Source organism: Poecilia reticulata, linkage group LG17 (genome assembly GCF_000633615.1).
Source record: "Poecilia reticulata strain Guanapo linkage group LG17, Guppy_female_1.0+MT, whole genome shotgun sequence".
Classification (NCBI taxonomy): domain Eukaryota; kingdom Metazoa; phylum Chordata; class Actinopteri; order Cyprinodontiformes; family Poeciliidae; genus Poecilia; species Poecilia reticulata.
In genome coordinates, this window is record NC_024347.1 from 27,983,521 (window position 1) to 27,995,702 (window position 12,182).

The following is a 12,182-nucleotide window of genomic DNA, read 5'->3' on the forward strand; positions in this document are numbered from 1 at the left end:
CAGCTTCGCCGTTAAAGTTTGATTGAATAATGGACTGAGCAGACACTGATGCACAAATAATCTTCTGCTCTGAAATTGACACAGTCAGGCTTGACTGAGGTTTGCAGCTGCCCAGCTGGAAAAGCTGCCTGGTCTGTTGAGGTGAAGGTCAGACCAGAAGAAGACGGAGTTATTTGGCCTCAGTGACCAGAAGGATGTTTTGTAGGCGTCAAAGGGAGGTTTTCTGTACTAACCAGTAGCGCCTGCAGCTGTACAGCTGTCCGCATGTGTAGCTTGAGATTTTCTTTTGAGTATACATATTTTAGTATTATTTTCTCCCTCTACTATTAATAAAATTGTTTAGAAATATTAAAATGGTCTGTTGTGTCAAAACTTCCTGTAAGGCTCACATCTGTGTAGGTCTGTGGGGGCTGAGGCACATCCTAAACCTAACTGTTATTGGTCGCTTTACTTTTGTTTATTTAGCGGCTTGGCGCTCTTTCTGTAAGATAAATGTGACTATGCAATGAAGCTAGCTAAAAATGAATTAACAGATTTTAACCCTCTCTCAGTCCTAAGATGAGCATGTAGCACGACCCCCAACGTTCACACTGACCCTGTGTGCGCTTTAACAAGTGTTACTTTTGTTGTGGTTTTGGGAACTGAACGTCTAGCTGACATTCTCATTGCTTCTCCATTAACATACTGTGAAATCTGCCTCACTCTTCTTGAGCATTGTCCTAAGACTTTGGGAAAGTTAAAGAGTTAAATGGAGTCTAAGTGTTTTCCAAAAACAGGATAAATTAAGCAAAAGTTGCTTGACCTCATCATCCTCTGGATGTCTCAGTCGCCCCACCTGAACCTGGGAATCTCCATCCTCCGGTTTGCTTTCCTGCTTTTATTATTTAGTATAATTTGTAACAAAGTATGCTATGCAGGCATATTAGCATGTGAGTGTTTAGCATTGAGAGCCTTGAACTTTGTGTGGATCAGATCCACTGTTTTTGTAGGCCATGCACAAAGCGTTGAAGTGGCACATTTGTGTTGGTTAGGTTTGTGCGCCTCACACACGATGCGTGTTGGGGATGTGGTTTTGCTCCTGAGTTCAGGTGAAGTTTTTGTGCATACCTTCTGAGGATATCCTGCAGGACCCAATGATACTAACTGGTAGCATCCTGCTGTGAGGGTATGATGCTGCTAGTTGTACTGATGCATAAAGTGGATAGAATAACAAAGAACAGGGAAACCTTCAAGTTCTCCAAATTTGCCTGTTGAGATCTTTACTCAACAGTCAGGCAGTTAAAATCTGGATGCTCTCACGTTGAAAGTCTGTAATATTACTAATTTTCTTTGAGTGAATCCGAAAATATCTTCAGACTTTTACAAGTTTCCCTCTAGCAGTAGTCATTTATTAGAAAACAGCTCTATTACCTAGAGATGACTTTATAAAAAAGACAACAGACAAGCTTGGCATTGTTGTCTCCAGAGCAATGGGGTTCAAAGGCACTGATGAATGTTTTGAACATCCCAGGCTTCTAAATATAGTTTCAGATCAATGCAGTCGGGAACGATCTCCATTATAACAAGCGGGACAGCCACTGAAGACGGATATCTGAGGATGTCAAGTATTCCTGTTGCGCAGTCAGGTAAATATAGTGTGTAACAGGAACTAATCCGTATCTGGGGACGTGCAGACAGGCAGCTTGGCACAAATTCTTGTACAGTATCCCATGAAAGCTGTTAAAGTGGCTAAAAGAGAGAAGTAGGGGAAAACTGATAGAAAATAAAAAAAAAACAAGTTGAAAAGATCTGAGTTGTAGTCAAGAAGCTGTGACAGTCCCTAAAGATACTTACACCGAGTGGAGCAAAGATCAAGAAAAACTGGAGCGGAATGAAAGCAAATGGATCCCAGTGGTAACAAAAACATTTAGTGCCATAATCCCCAAACTGCAAAGGAGTCCCAAACAGATTGTAAGCTTCTTTGTCCAAAAATATTTCAGCCACAAATGTTCCCCTTATATATAGAGACATACCAATCAAAGATTCAATCTTTTCTAGCTTTCAGTCACGTAGCTGCCAACGGTTTAACACATTTCAGATTCTTTTCAAGAGCCTTAAGCAACAATTAAAGACATATGCATTTTGAAAACAGAGCTATCCAAAGAATAAAGGATTCACAGTAGGAAAAAGCAACAGTATTATGACAAACAACAAGACTGTGTCTCTCTGGACATTTACAAGTACAGTAAAAGTCTTAAGAGTTACAAGACAGAAGTATCTGAAAAAAAAAAACAATCAAGAGAAAAGAAATGGGCAAAAAGTATTTCAGAATATCCTCTCTACTGTCGTTAGGAGCTTTAGGAAAGCTTTACATTTGAGGGTCTGCTCACTTATTCTGTGTTGTTTTTATTTTGAATTTTACAGGGATACGCGTCACATTAAATGTGGCAAAAGTTTAGAAATTCCTTATCTTGGTCTAATTTGTTTAAATCTGGTATTTTATGAGCACTTTCTACATCCACCTCCTTAAAAAATAGTTCCCTGTATAGATTTTATTGTCATTTATAAAACACCTGACTTCTATAGAAAGAAAGCTGAGTGTTCATCCCTCATTAACAATTCCCACACCAAACAATGTCTGACTCATATAAAACAAGTCAGACTGTTAGTTTACCGTTTGCCTGATTGCTCCGTTTCATCCCAGTGTTTCAGATCAGATGAGCTTGTCCTGAACCAATCAGATGATTAAATCTCTCAGGTTAAAGCAGTGACACTCTCCGGATCATTGTTGTACAGAGCTGTCGGTTTGTGTCTGCTTCACCAGCTCGACAAAAGGAGAGGAGAAAAGTGAGGAAGAGGATGAGAGGGCAGTGGCATAATGAAAACATCATTGTATGGGAGGAGATGCTGATCTAATCAGTGAGGAAATGAGGCCTGAGAATGCCCCGTCATGTTGGACTCATTTCTGCGTCTCCTTTTAAAGCCGCTCAGCCATCGATTAGCCCCAGAGGAGCTCCGGACAGGAAACAAGACGTGATTAGATGGCTCCCCAATTTCAACACTTTCCTTCTGCTGCATGTTCAAAAACTCACAGCTAAGATTAGAGCTGCTTGTTTTATGGTGATTTAACTGCAGGAATAAAAAGTGTCACATAATTAAAGTGGTAAATTATTTATGCTTTATGTACTTTCTAAAATCTTTAACATGTGTTTGCTCTGGTTACAAGCTACTAAAACTTTACACTGCAATTTATCAAAGAGTGAGAGGCAGCATGCAGAGCAGCTGCTGCAAAGAGTTGTGCACATGTGTGTGTACAAATGTCAATGGGTAAGAAAACCTGTTTCTTCTTTATTCACTTTTCACTTAAGCATCAAAAACAAAGTCCTATATGCTGAGTTGTGTCTGCACACCAGGATCTGCATGCACCCAGCAGCAACATGCTCCTGCCATGAGCTGCACGCTGGTCGGACAGAGATGTGGAGCTGGGACAGAAACAGACCAGAGAAAAAGCTGGGAGACGACCTCTCTGACTGACAGCTCACGGGGAAGCACAGCTGAAATCAACCTACATTCCTTTTGTTGAGAAACAAACAAACAAGCTACGAATTTGTTGTTCAGCAAAATTCCATCCCTTGTTCTACAATTAGAGGCATTTCTGCTGTTGATACTTTCTACAACGTCCTTTTGCCAATTAAATAGCACCTAGTCTTTTCCAACAGCATTTAAAGTGTGTAGTGAGGGATCTTTGACTGTTCCTGCAGATATTGATGGCTGCTCTGCTGCATCCCTTCTCCAACACACCTGGATCAAATTCAGTTTGAGTTCTGCAGAGAAAAGGTAACGAACCATTCAGCTGATTGAATTAAAGCTTGGATTTAAATTCAATCAACTGAATCCTTTTCTGCACATCTTCACCCACAGTGCAAATAATTATGGATGCACTAAATATATAACAGTAATTTCACCATAACTACTGTAAACCTGAAATGAGACTAAACTAAGTAACTTTCAGTCAAGTAGAGCAGCTTGTTTTAAGTAAGTAATTCTTTACTATTGATGAAAAATGAATTGTTCCATTAGTAGATTATTTCATTTAGAACAATTCGTTTTTCCCATGAGCGAAATAATCTGTCAATGGAAGAAGTATTTTTTCATCAGTGTTGACGACTGTTAAGGAAAAGTTACTAATAAGTCAGTTTTCTAATTCTAAGTGCACTAAGTTATTTACACTAGAATCCAGACCAAAGTTACTTGGTGATATTTAGTGTTTAACATTTTATCTGTTGGCTTTCTGAGTGTTTGGGAACGGCACATGTCCACGGTATAAACGTCGGCGGTATAACAGATTTCCTTTTTGGGTAATCTGTTATGTTTTCTCTTGTAACGAACCACACCTTTGCTCTTGTGAAAAAGAATCATACTTACATTCTCAGAGGAACTAAAGTGATTTAAGGGATTTTGAAGCAGGGAGTTGTTTTTACTGTAACCTATAGACAACAAAATGAGTTCCATATGGTTCGGGTTGAGCTGGCCTCCAAACGGAGCCTGCACCACACCCCTGCTTATCACCCACTCTTAAATATGTGATCCCAACCAATTCTGTCAGGACCGAATCTTGCACGACACAGCAAGAATTATCTCTGAAACGAGTCTTGGCTCCCACATGTGAGACCTTTAAGATAGCTCTATCCTCTTATACTTATCCTTTACAAGCACACACACACGCACATGCACACACAGCCACTTTTCCACAACGTGAGCTCACAAGGAGGAGAATTCTGATTAGGCTGCATCCAAAGCTGCCACCCACGGGACCCGAGGGAGATATGAATTTGAAAAGACACTACATTGCCAATATGAAGCGCCTGCATCACCGGGCAACAGGGACTCGTGTTGAGACGTGCTTTCCAGAGACCTGACAGGATAGACAGGCAGGAGGGGAGGGTGAGCCGGGCTGCTGGGGGTGAGAGAGGGGGGCATCTTGAAAGCTGAATGTGCAGCAAAAAGGGGTCTCTCATTAAAGAGCTACGGCAGCGAGCACACACACACGCACACACACACACACCCCTGGCCAAGATGGTAATCACACAACCAGCAGAATATGCAGAATAAATGTGTTTCTTTATCTGCAACCAAGAGTACCACCAATTAGTTTAATCCCTAATTAATTAACTAATTACAGATGTTTGTTTAGCATGATCTTAATGACCAGAACTCTTGGTGTTGATGATAAGCACACTAAAACTGTAAGAGACTGTCGAGTCTAATTTTAAGTGTAAAGCTGCTCTTGTTTTATTAAAAGATCCCTTTAGAAAAGAGTCTCGGCTAAATTAAAACAGGTTAAATGTTTTTAACAACCTGTCATTTTTTTTCTTACTCATTGCCTTTAATAAACTTTATGAAATACCAGCAGCTCATGGGATGAGACAACAGGGACCCTCGTCGGGTCAATCAGTGTTGCTTCCTAAGTGGACAGTTTGATTTCACAGAAGTTTGATTTACTTGGAGTTATATTGTGTTGTTTAAGTGTTGCCTTTATTTTTTGAGCAGTATATAATGTATACAAAGACTATGCTGGAAAGCAGAAGTACTAAGAAACCAATGAGATGTACACATTTTCAAATAGTCAGGCAGAATTACTGATTTATGCAATAATGTATGCAATTTCACTGTAACTTGTAACAAAATATTAGCAGTTATTTATTCATTTATTTCAGTTTCTATGTATTTTTTAACACTGCAGATTAGGAAAATTGACAATGAATTAAAACTTGTGCATCTTATTTTTGTTTTTGGCAGAAAATTAATAAATCACTATAAGCATGAAATCTTTGACACTCATGTTAATTATGTATGTATGGAAATTCCTGTGGTGACTTAATGCTCCAATAAATCTTAAACAGGGTTCTGAAACCAGAGTAAGCCCCTAATAACTTAAAGCTTTTTCAAAATAACTTTATTGAAACAAAACAAACCAGAAATAACTTAAATGCCTGGTTCTCAATAACACCCTGACACGTTTCTTTTTTTAGTCACACAGAGATGCTGATGTCTCCATCTCCACATAAACAGATGCACTAATGTTTTCCACTGCAGTGACAGCTGTTATGGTTTGCTTAGATGCAGATGATTTTAGTTGACAAATATATAAATAAATAAGAATAGTCTTTTCACTCCGTGGTGTTTTGGAATACCCAGGAGAATGTGGATGTTGTTGAAAATACGAGCCTGGAGGATCAGATCTGCATGATGACACCTTAAGCTTAGTGTGCAGTTCATCATTTTACCCCGGTGTCAATAAGGAAGGATACTAACGCAAAGTAAAGCTGATTTTCATTATATCTATATTTGAATTTTTTTCAAAGTAATTCAACATAATTCAGGAAAATTGTGACATTCATCAGCTGTAATTAAATAATTCTCTAAAACTCAATTTTAAGACTCACTTCTCAGTGATTTTGAAAGACGAATTATTTATTTGAATCCAATTTTTGCTCACTGGAGGGTTTCATCTCTCTGCCTTTCTTTATTACCTGCACTTACTGTATTACAGGAATGATAATAAATGGAGCAATCATGCATCAAATGATGCTCATAACAAAACCGAAATCACACAAACAGAAACAAACAAACAAAAAAAAGGAGCAGTCCTGGGGCATGAAAACAGAAAATATTTCAGAGCCACTCCCAGAGATGATTGGCTTCATATGTTATCCTGTCATTCCACAGGCTGCTACACCAGGATGGAGTTGGTGAAGAATGGGAGCAAGAAGATCAGGAGAGGAGGAGAGAGCGAGGAAATTTAAGGAATGGCAGGATGCGATCGCGCTAAAACGAGAGCGGAGGGAGAGGTGATTAAAAGGGAAGAAGGGGTGGAGAAGGAAACTTGAGTAAAAAGCAGGAAAACAGATGAGATGAGAAGAAAATACAAACTAAGACATAAAGGGGAAAAAGGGAGGGAAAGAAAGAGAGGGGATTTCTGATGAGGGAACAGATAAAAAAGAGAGTAAATCCAATCGTCTCTTATTGAGGAGACAGCCAGACTTGGAAAACAAAACCTATTTGACAAGAGAGAAGAAAAAGCCCATTGAATCCCAGCAGACTGGATTCTGGCTCTTTATTCCATCTGTTTCTGTTCTCTGCTGCTGGAAGGAAAGCTGCAGGCCCGGCCCACCACCATGACTGGGTCATACAAGACTTGGAAAGTGCATCTCCTTCAAGATTTACACCCACGCACACAATCCTGGGAGAGTAGGCCTGACGCCAGAGCACAACATGAACCAGCTGTTCTCCTGCTCACACATTCGACCAACCAACAGCTCCAACCATGACTGACAGGCAGGGGGAAAAAATCTGGTGCTAACTGTAATTCTGATCTTGCATAACAGACTTGAGGCAAAAGATAAGTCCGGGGATTTCTTGCCTCCAGATGTCCTGAATTTGCCAGCACTTGACCCAGTGACCCGACTGTTAGTCACAAGACCTGCTATCCATGGATGTCAGACATTAGCTGAACTGCAGCAACTAAATCACCAAACAAAACTCCCGTGGTTTTAACATTAAATCTATACCTTCTGTTCCATTCGGAGGTAAATCTACTGTTTCCTCCACGGAACAAATAAAGAGGCCACTCATTCTCAAATGTCCACAGCTCCATAACTTCAGAAAAATATAACGCATATTTTGCTGTCATAAAATCCAGAAATAAAAAGAGGCATTTCTGGTTTAACAACCCTCATTTTTGCCCAGTACTCATTTTGACTGGTGATAATCAAAGCCTGCACATGTAGCATGCATGAACAACATATTGTTTTTAATGAATCTCCATTGGCACCATTATGGGCTCTCCTGCTGTTAAGAGATTTTATGACCCCTCTTGCCAATAGGGAGGCACTTTGAGTGTAAAGAAAGGGGAATCTTTAACCATCCTCTGCACAGTCCTAAGTTCTCTTGTTTTGAGCAGATCCCAAAGATTTTCCGTTGGATTTAAAACTTCCTGTTGTCTATTTCTTCTTGGTTTCTTCTGGCACAAGCCAGTAGTGACATTCGGTTGTTGATCATGTGACTCGTGTGATGCGACAAAAATGTTTGATTGCAGTTTCGCAAAAAAACATTTATTTCTATACGGGCGAAAAACCACGTTACCCTCAGGGTGCCTGAAGTGACCCAATTCCGATTTTTTTTTTTTTTTCTGACATAATGCGTCATGTATCCGATCTTTTCATGGCAGTGTGAACAGCACAGGTCGGATTCTCATATCCGATACGTATCCGATTCAAATGCGACCATAACGTCCAGGTTGTATTCATCAGAACTGAACGTCACTGATTCTCAACAAATCTCACTATTCTGCGTCCTGATACGAGCAAGCGGGAAGAAAAACATCAACCATGATGGACTATAATGAGAATTAAGCTGTTAATATGCTGCTCCGGTTGGACAACAACTTCAAATATGTAAGCTAAGCTACACCGTTAGCCTCCATGTTTACTTCCGCAAACACTGAGCTCTTCTTCTTCTTTTTATGGCGGTTGACAGAACACTGAGAACGCTGACGCTATTGCGCCCTCTAGTGCGCATGCGGGACACTTCAGGTCGTCACACTGCAGAACACATTCAGGTCGCATTTACTGGCAGTGTAAACGGCCCCGGCAAGAACATCAAAATTGCCAAAAAATCGGAATTGAGTCACTTCAGGCTGCAGTGTGAACACACCCATGGATCAACAAATCTTAAAATTTTAAAACTGTAAATTATGACACTTTAAAATGTGTAACTAGTGTGTATATATAATACTCCCTCACCAAGCTTGTCAATAATTTTGTCAGGTATATTGATATTATTTTTCTGTTACAGCTCAAGCGTCGGGTAAAACAAGCAGAGAAGTTAAGTGAGACAAAGTTGTTCAATTTGATGTTAACTAAATTACATAAAGGAAAAAAAAATGTGTTTACTTGCCATGGCTGGATTTCCTAAAAATAAACCCAGAAAAAGGATTTGCCTTCTTCGGATAGGATTCTGCTCCAGCCACTTTTCTTAACCTCTTCTGTGCCTCTGTCCAGTGACAGAGGCACAAAACTGAGGAAAAACAAACACAATTTTAAAAATCTGGCAGCTACCTTGGAAAAATTGCATAATTCCACACCAGTTACCAGGAGGAACAGTTGTTATGCTTAACATAATCCAAGAAAGACAAATGTAACTGCAGCATTTCCAATTTAAATGTATCTGCAATAATAAGGAAAAACCTAAATGTGACTAACAAATAAAGTTTTTGCACTCATTTTTCTGAAATTTTCCACGTTCAAGTATATTCGTTGAGAGAAAGTAATATAAAAGAGAAGAAAATGAATGCATTGCAGTGTCAAGAAAACAAAATCAGTATAGCACAAAAACCAAAGTCATTGAAGATGCTAACTGTGTTCTTACCATTCTGGTTTGTCCTTCTTTTAAGGATCACAGCTGTGCCGACAAGATTCAGAGCCAGGTTTCACCTGATGGGGGACAACGTCTCCCAAGCAGCCGAACCAGCTGTCAGACGGGGGTCAGCGCTCACATCTGACACCTGCACAGTTTCCACTGATGTTCCTGCAAACTTATAATGCATCTTTAAATGTCAGTCTGCCCATACAATAAACAAAACACCTGGCATGCACCCAGAGTCGAGTTCAACAAAATGTTAGAGGGCAAACGTGGTCATTTTTATTTTTCTGAAGGGATTCACTTTGGTGAGAAAACACTGCTGTTGTTCTCCTTCCACAAAATAAGATGGACATTTACTGAGAGTTTAATGGGAGGTCTTACCTCCATGGGATAAAGGACATTTATCCAGGAGTCCATTTCTTCTATAATCTCAAATTGGCTGATTCATTTCAATAACATGGCATCTTTGGAATATCTTGATGTCTTTATAGGTGATTTAACAGATAAATTCTGTTGAATTAATCTTTTGCTGTGGTATTGTTGTCCTGTTTTTAATTTTTTAACAATCCACCAACCAGTTATTCTGCACTGTTGTAATGAAACTCATCAAATAGTAACATAAATTGTTTCTAAGTTTATACCTTCATCAATTTTTCCATATTTTAACATAAGAATCCACATAAAAATATAAAAAAAAGTGAAGCTACATTGACCTTTGAAGAACAACTGCATTGCAAACCCCTGATAAGTGAAGCAGACCTGCATCACAGGTTCAGATAGACAGCCAATTTGAATTCATCCATTAGGATTTTCAGGCTTTGAAATGTTTTCAACAAGTAATTGAATCTGATCTTGACAAGTTCTCCAGGAACTTACAATAAAAACAATGTGCTGAGATGCTGTTTTGTTCTGGAAGCATTGTGACATGCTCACACCTGAACACACAGGCACAAATCACAATGTGCTGCACTTGTCAATTACCTCACATCCATGTAATTCTTTCTAAATGTGGCGCTGACAGCTGTTTTAACACACGGAAAACTGTAGAATTAGCCGCTCAAGCTCGGCTGCAGCTCAGGGTGTCTGTGAAAGACAGTTATTATGGAGCGGAAGCAGAGATACGGCTCTGGATGTACTGTCGTCGATAATGCTGGGGGAGCTCACCTCTTGCGGCGCCGTTGCTACATCGGGTTTGGAATTCACAGTGGAATGACAGACATGTCACAAAGATAAACTGCTGTCAGCCCGGCTTTGTGGGCTACTTGAGATGACTGCAACAATGGAGGGATTGAATCACCTTGTCATTCTCTGAGCATTTCCTCCTTTTTTCCTGCTTTCACCATCTTGGCTTTGCCTGCAGGGTTGTCAGGGTCGTCCAAAAGCCCACAGGCCAGTGGCAGCCTTTGCTTTGTATGACCCTGACTGAAGATTGACCCCAAGCTGCCGGAGGCGGGGTCACCATAAATGGAAGAATGACCTTAAATGAAGAGTAAATTTAGCCTTTCTATATTCCAACCCCTGTGTTTTAGATGTTTATTGTCACGTTGTGGTATGAATTATCTACATTTTAGGTCTTTTTTTTTGGTCAGAAAAGACTCAATTTTAGGTTGAATATCACTGCAATAATTCTTCCATTTCTCATATTTATTACAGATAGAATTTGCAAGGTGAGATCAATGTTTTAGAAAAAATGTAAACTGCATTAGAATAAAGACAAGGACAGAGATCAATGATGCACATTTGTTTAAATTCAATTCTAAAAAGTATTTTTGGGCTGAAGTTCATCTTATGGACTTATTTACGTTAATTTAACTTAATTATTTTGCTTTTGCTATGCCAACTTGCTTTTTTGTGTTCATTTAACTCAAAACTTACACTCTAAAAAGAAAATAGTTGAACCAACTTAATTGAATTGCTTCCATAGGTAACAAGCAATTCAATTAAGTTTATCCAACTTAATTTATTAAGTTTAACCAATTCAATATATTGTAATCATCCAACTCAATTTGTTAATTTTTTAAACAAATTTATTAAGTATGTTTAAGATAACATATTTAAGTCACACTTACTCAAATCATTTATTTTCTTCTAATAAACATTTAAAATCTCTTTAACTTAATTCTACAGAAAGTCAACTCAAACTTTTAAGTAGTTCCAAACTAAATATTTTGAAAAACTCTTTTTACAGTGTCCTCTAAATATACTCTAATTTAAAAGTTACAAATCTTTTCCTTAAAGGATCTTTTTACTTTGACTTTACTTGAAATAATTAAGTTCAATACAATATTTGTATCCCACGACTCAAGCTGACCAGGAACCGATTCGCTGGCATGCGACTGTGGCTCTGTGGGTAGAGTCGTCGTCTTGTGATTAGAAGGTTGTAGGTTCGATTCCAGCTCCGTTCTGCCACATATGGATACTGGTGTGTGAATGTGACTCTAACCCAGTGGTTCTTAACCTGGGTTGGATCGAACCCCAGGGGTTCGGTGAGTCGGTCTCAGGGGTTCGGCGGAGCCTCTGCCACGGAGGTAAAGACACACTTGTGTAAAGTCGTGATGACGCCCCGCTTTGCCATCACGTTACAGGATTGTAACGTGATGGAACGTTACATTGCTTAGCCAATCAGAGCTGCGGAGGAGCACTCTTTTTACCAAATTCTATAGTCTAAATCTGCTCCTTAGTCGCATCTTTTCGGGGTTGCTACTGCCTCTAGTGGCGTGGGGGTGGTAACACAGCTAATATAATTACATTACTAAATAAGAATACCGCAAAGTATGTTG

General features: G+C 39.3%; 1 long non-coding RNA gene across 2 annotated transcripts; it reads left to right on the top strand.

Moving 5' to 3' along the window:
* Positions 1-2,312: 2,312 nt before the first annotated feature.
* On the top strand, positions 2,313-11,183 carry LOC103479946 (uncharacterized). Of its 2 annotated transcripts, XR_536017.2 has the most exons (4): positions 2,313-3,306; positions 3,393-3,816; positions 6,709-6,830; positions 9,434-11,183. It is a non-coding gene; the product is annotated as an uncharacterized LOC103479946 (long non-coding RNA). The 2 variants fall into 2 exon arrangements; XR_536016.2 differs by having other exon boundaries at positions 2,313-3,816.
* Positions 11,184-12,182: the final 999 nt, after the last annotated feature.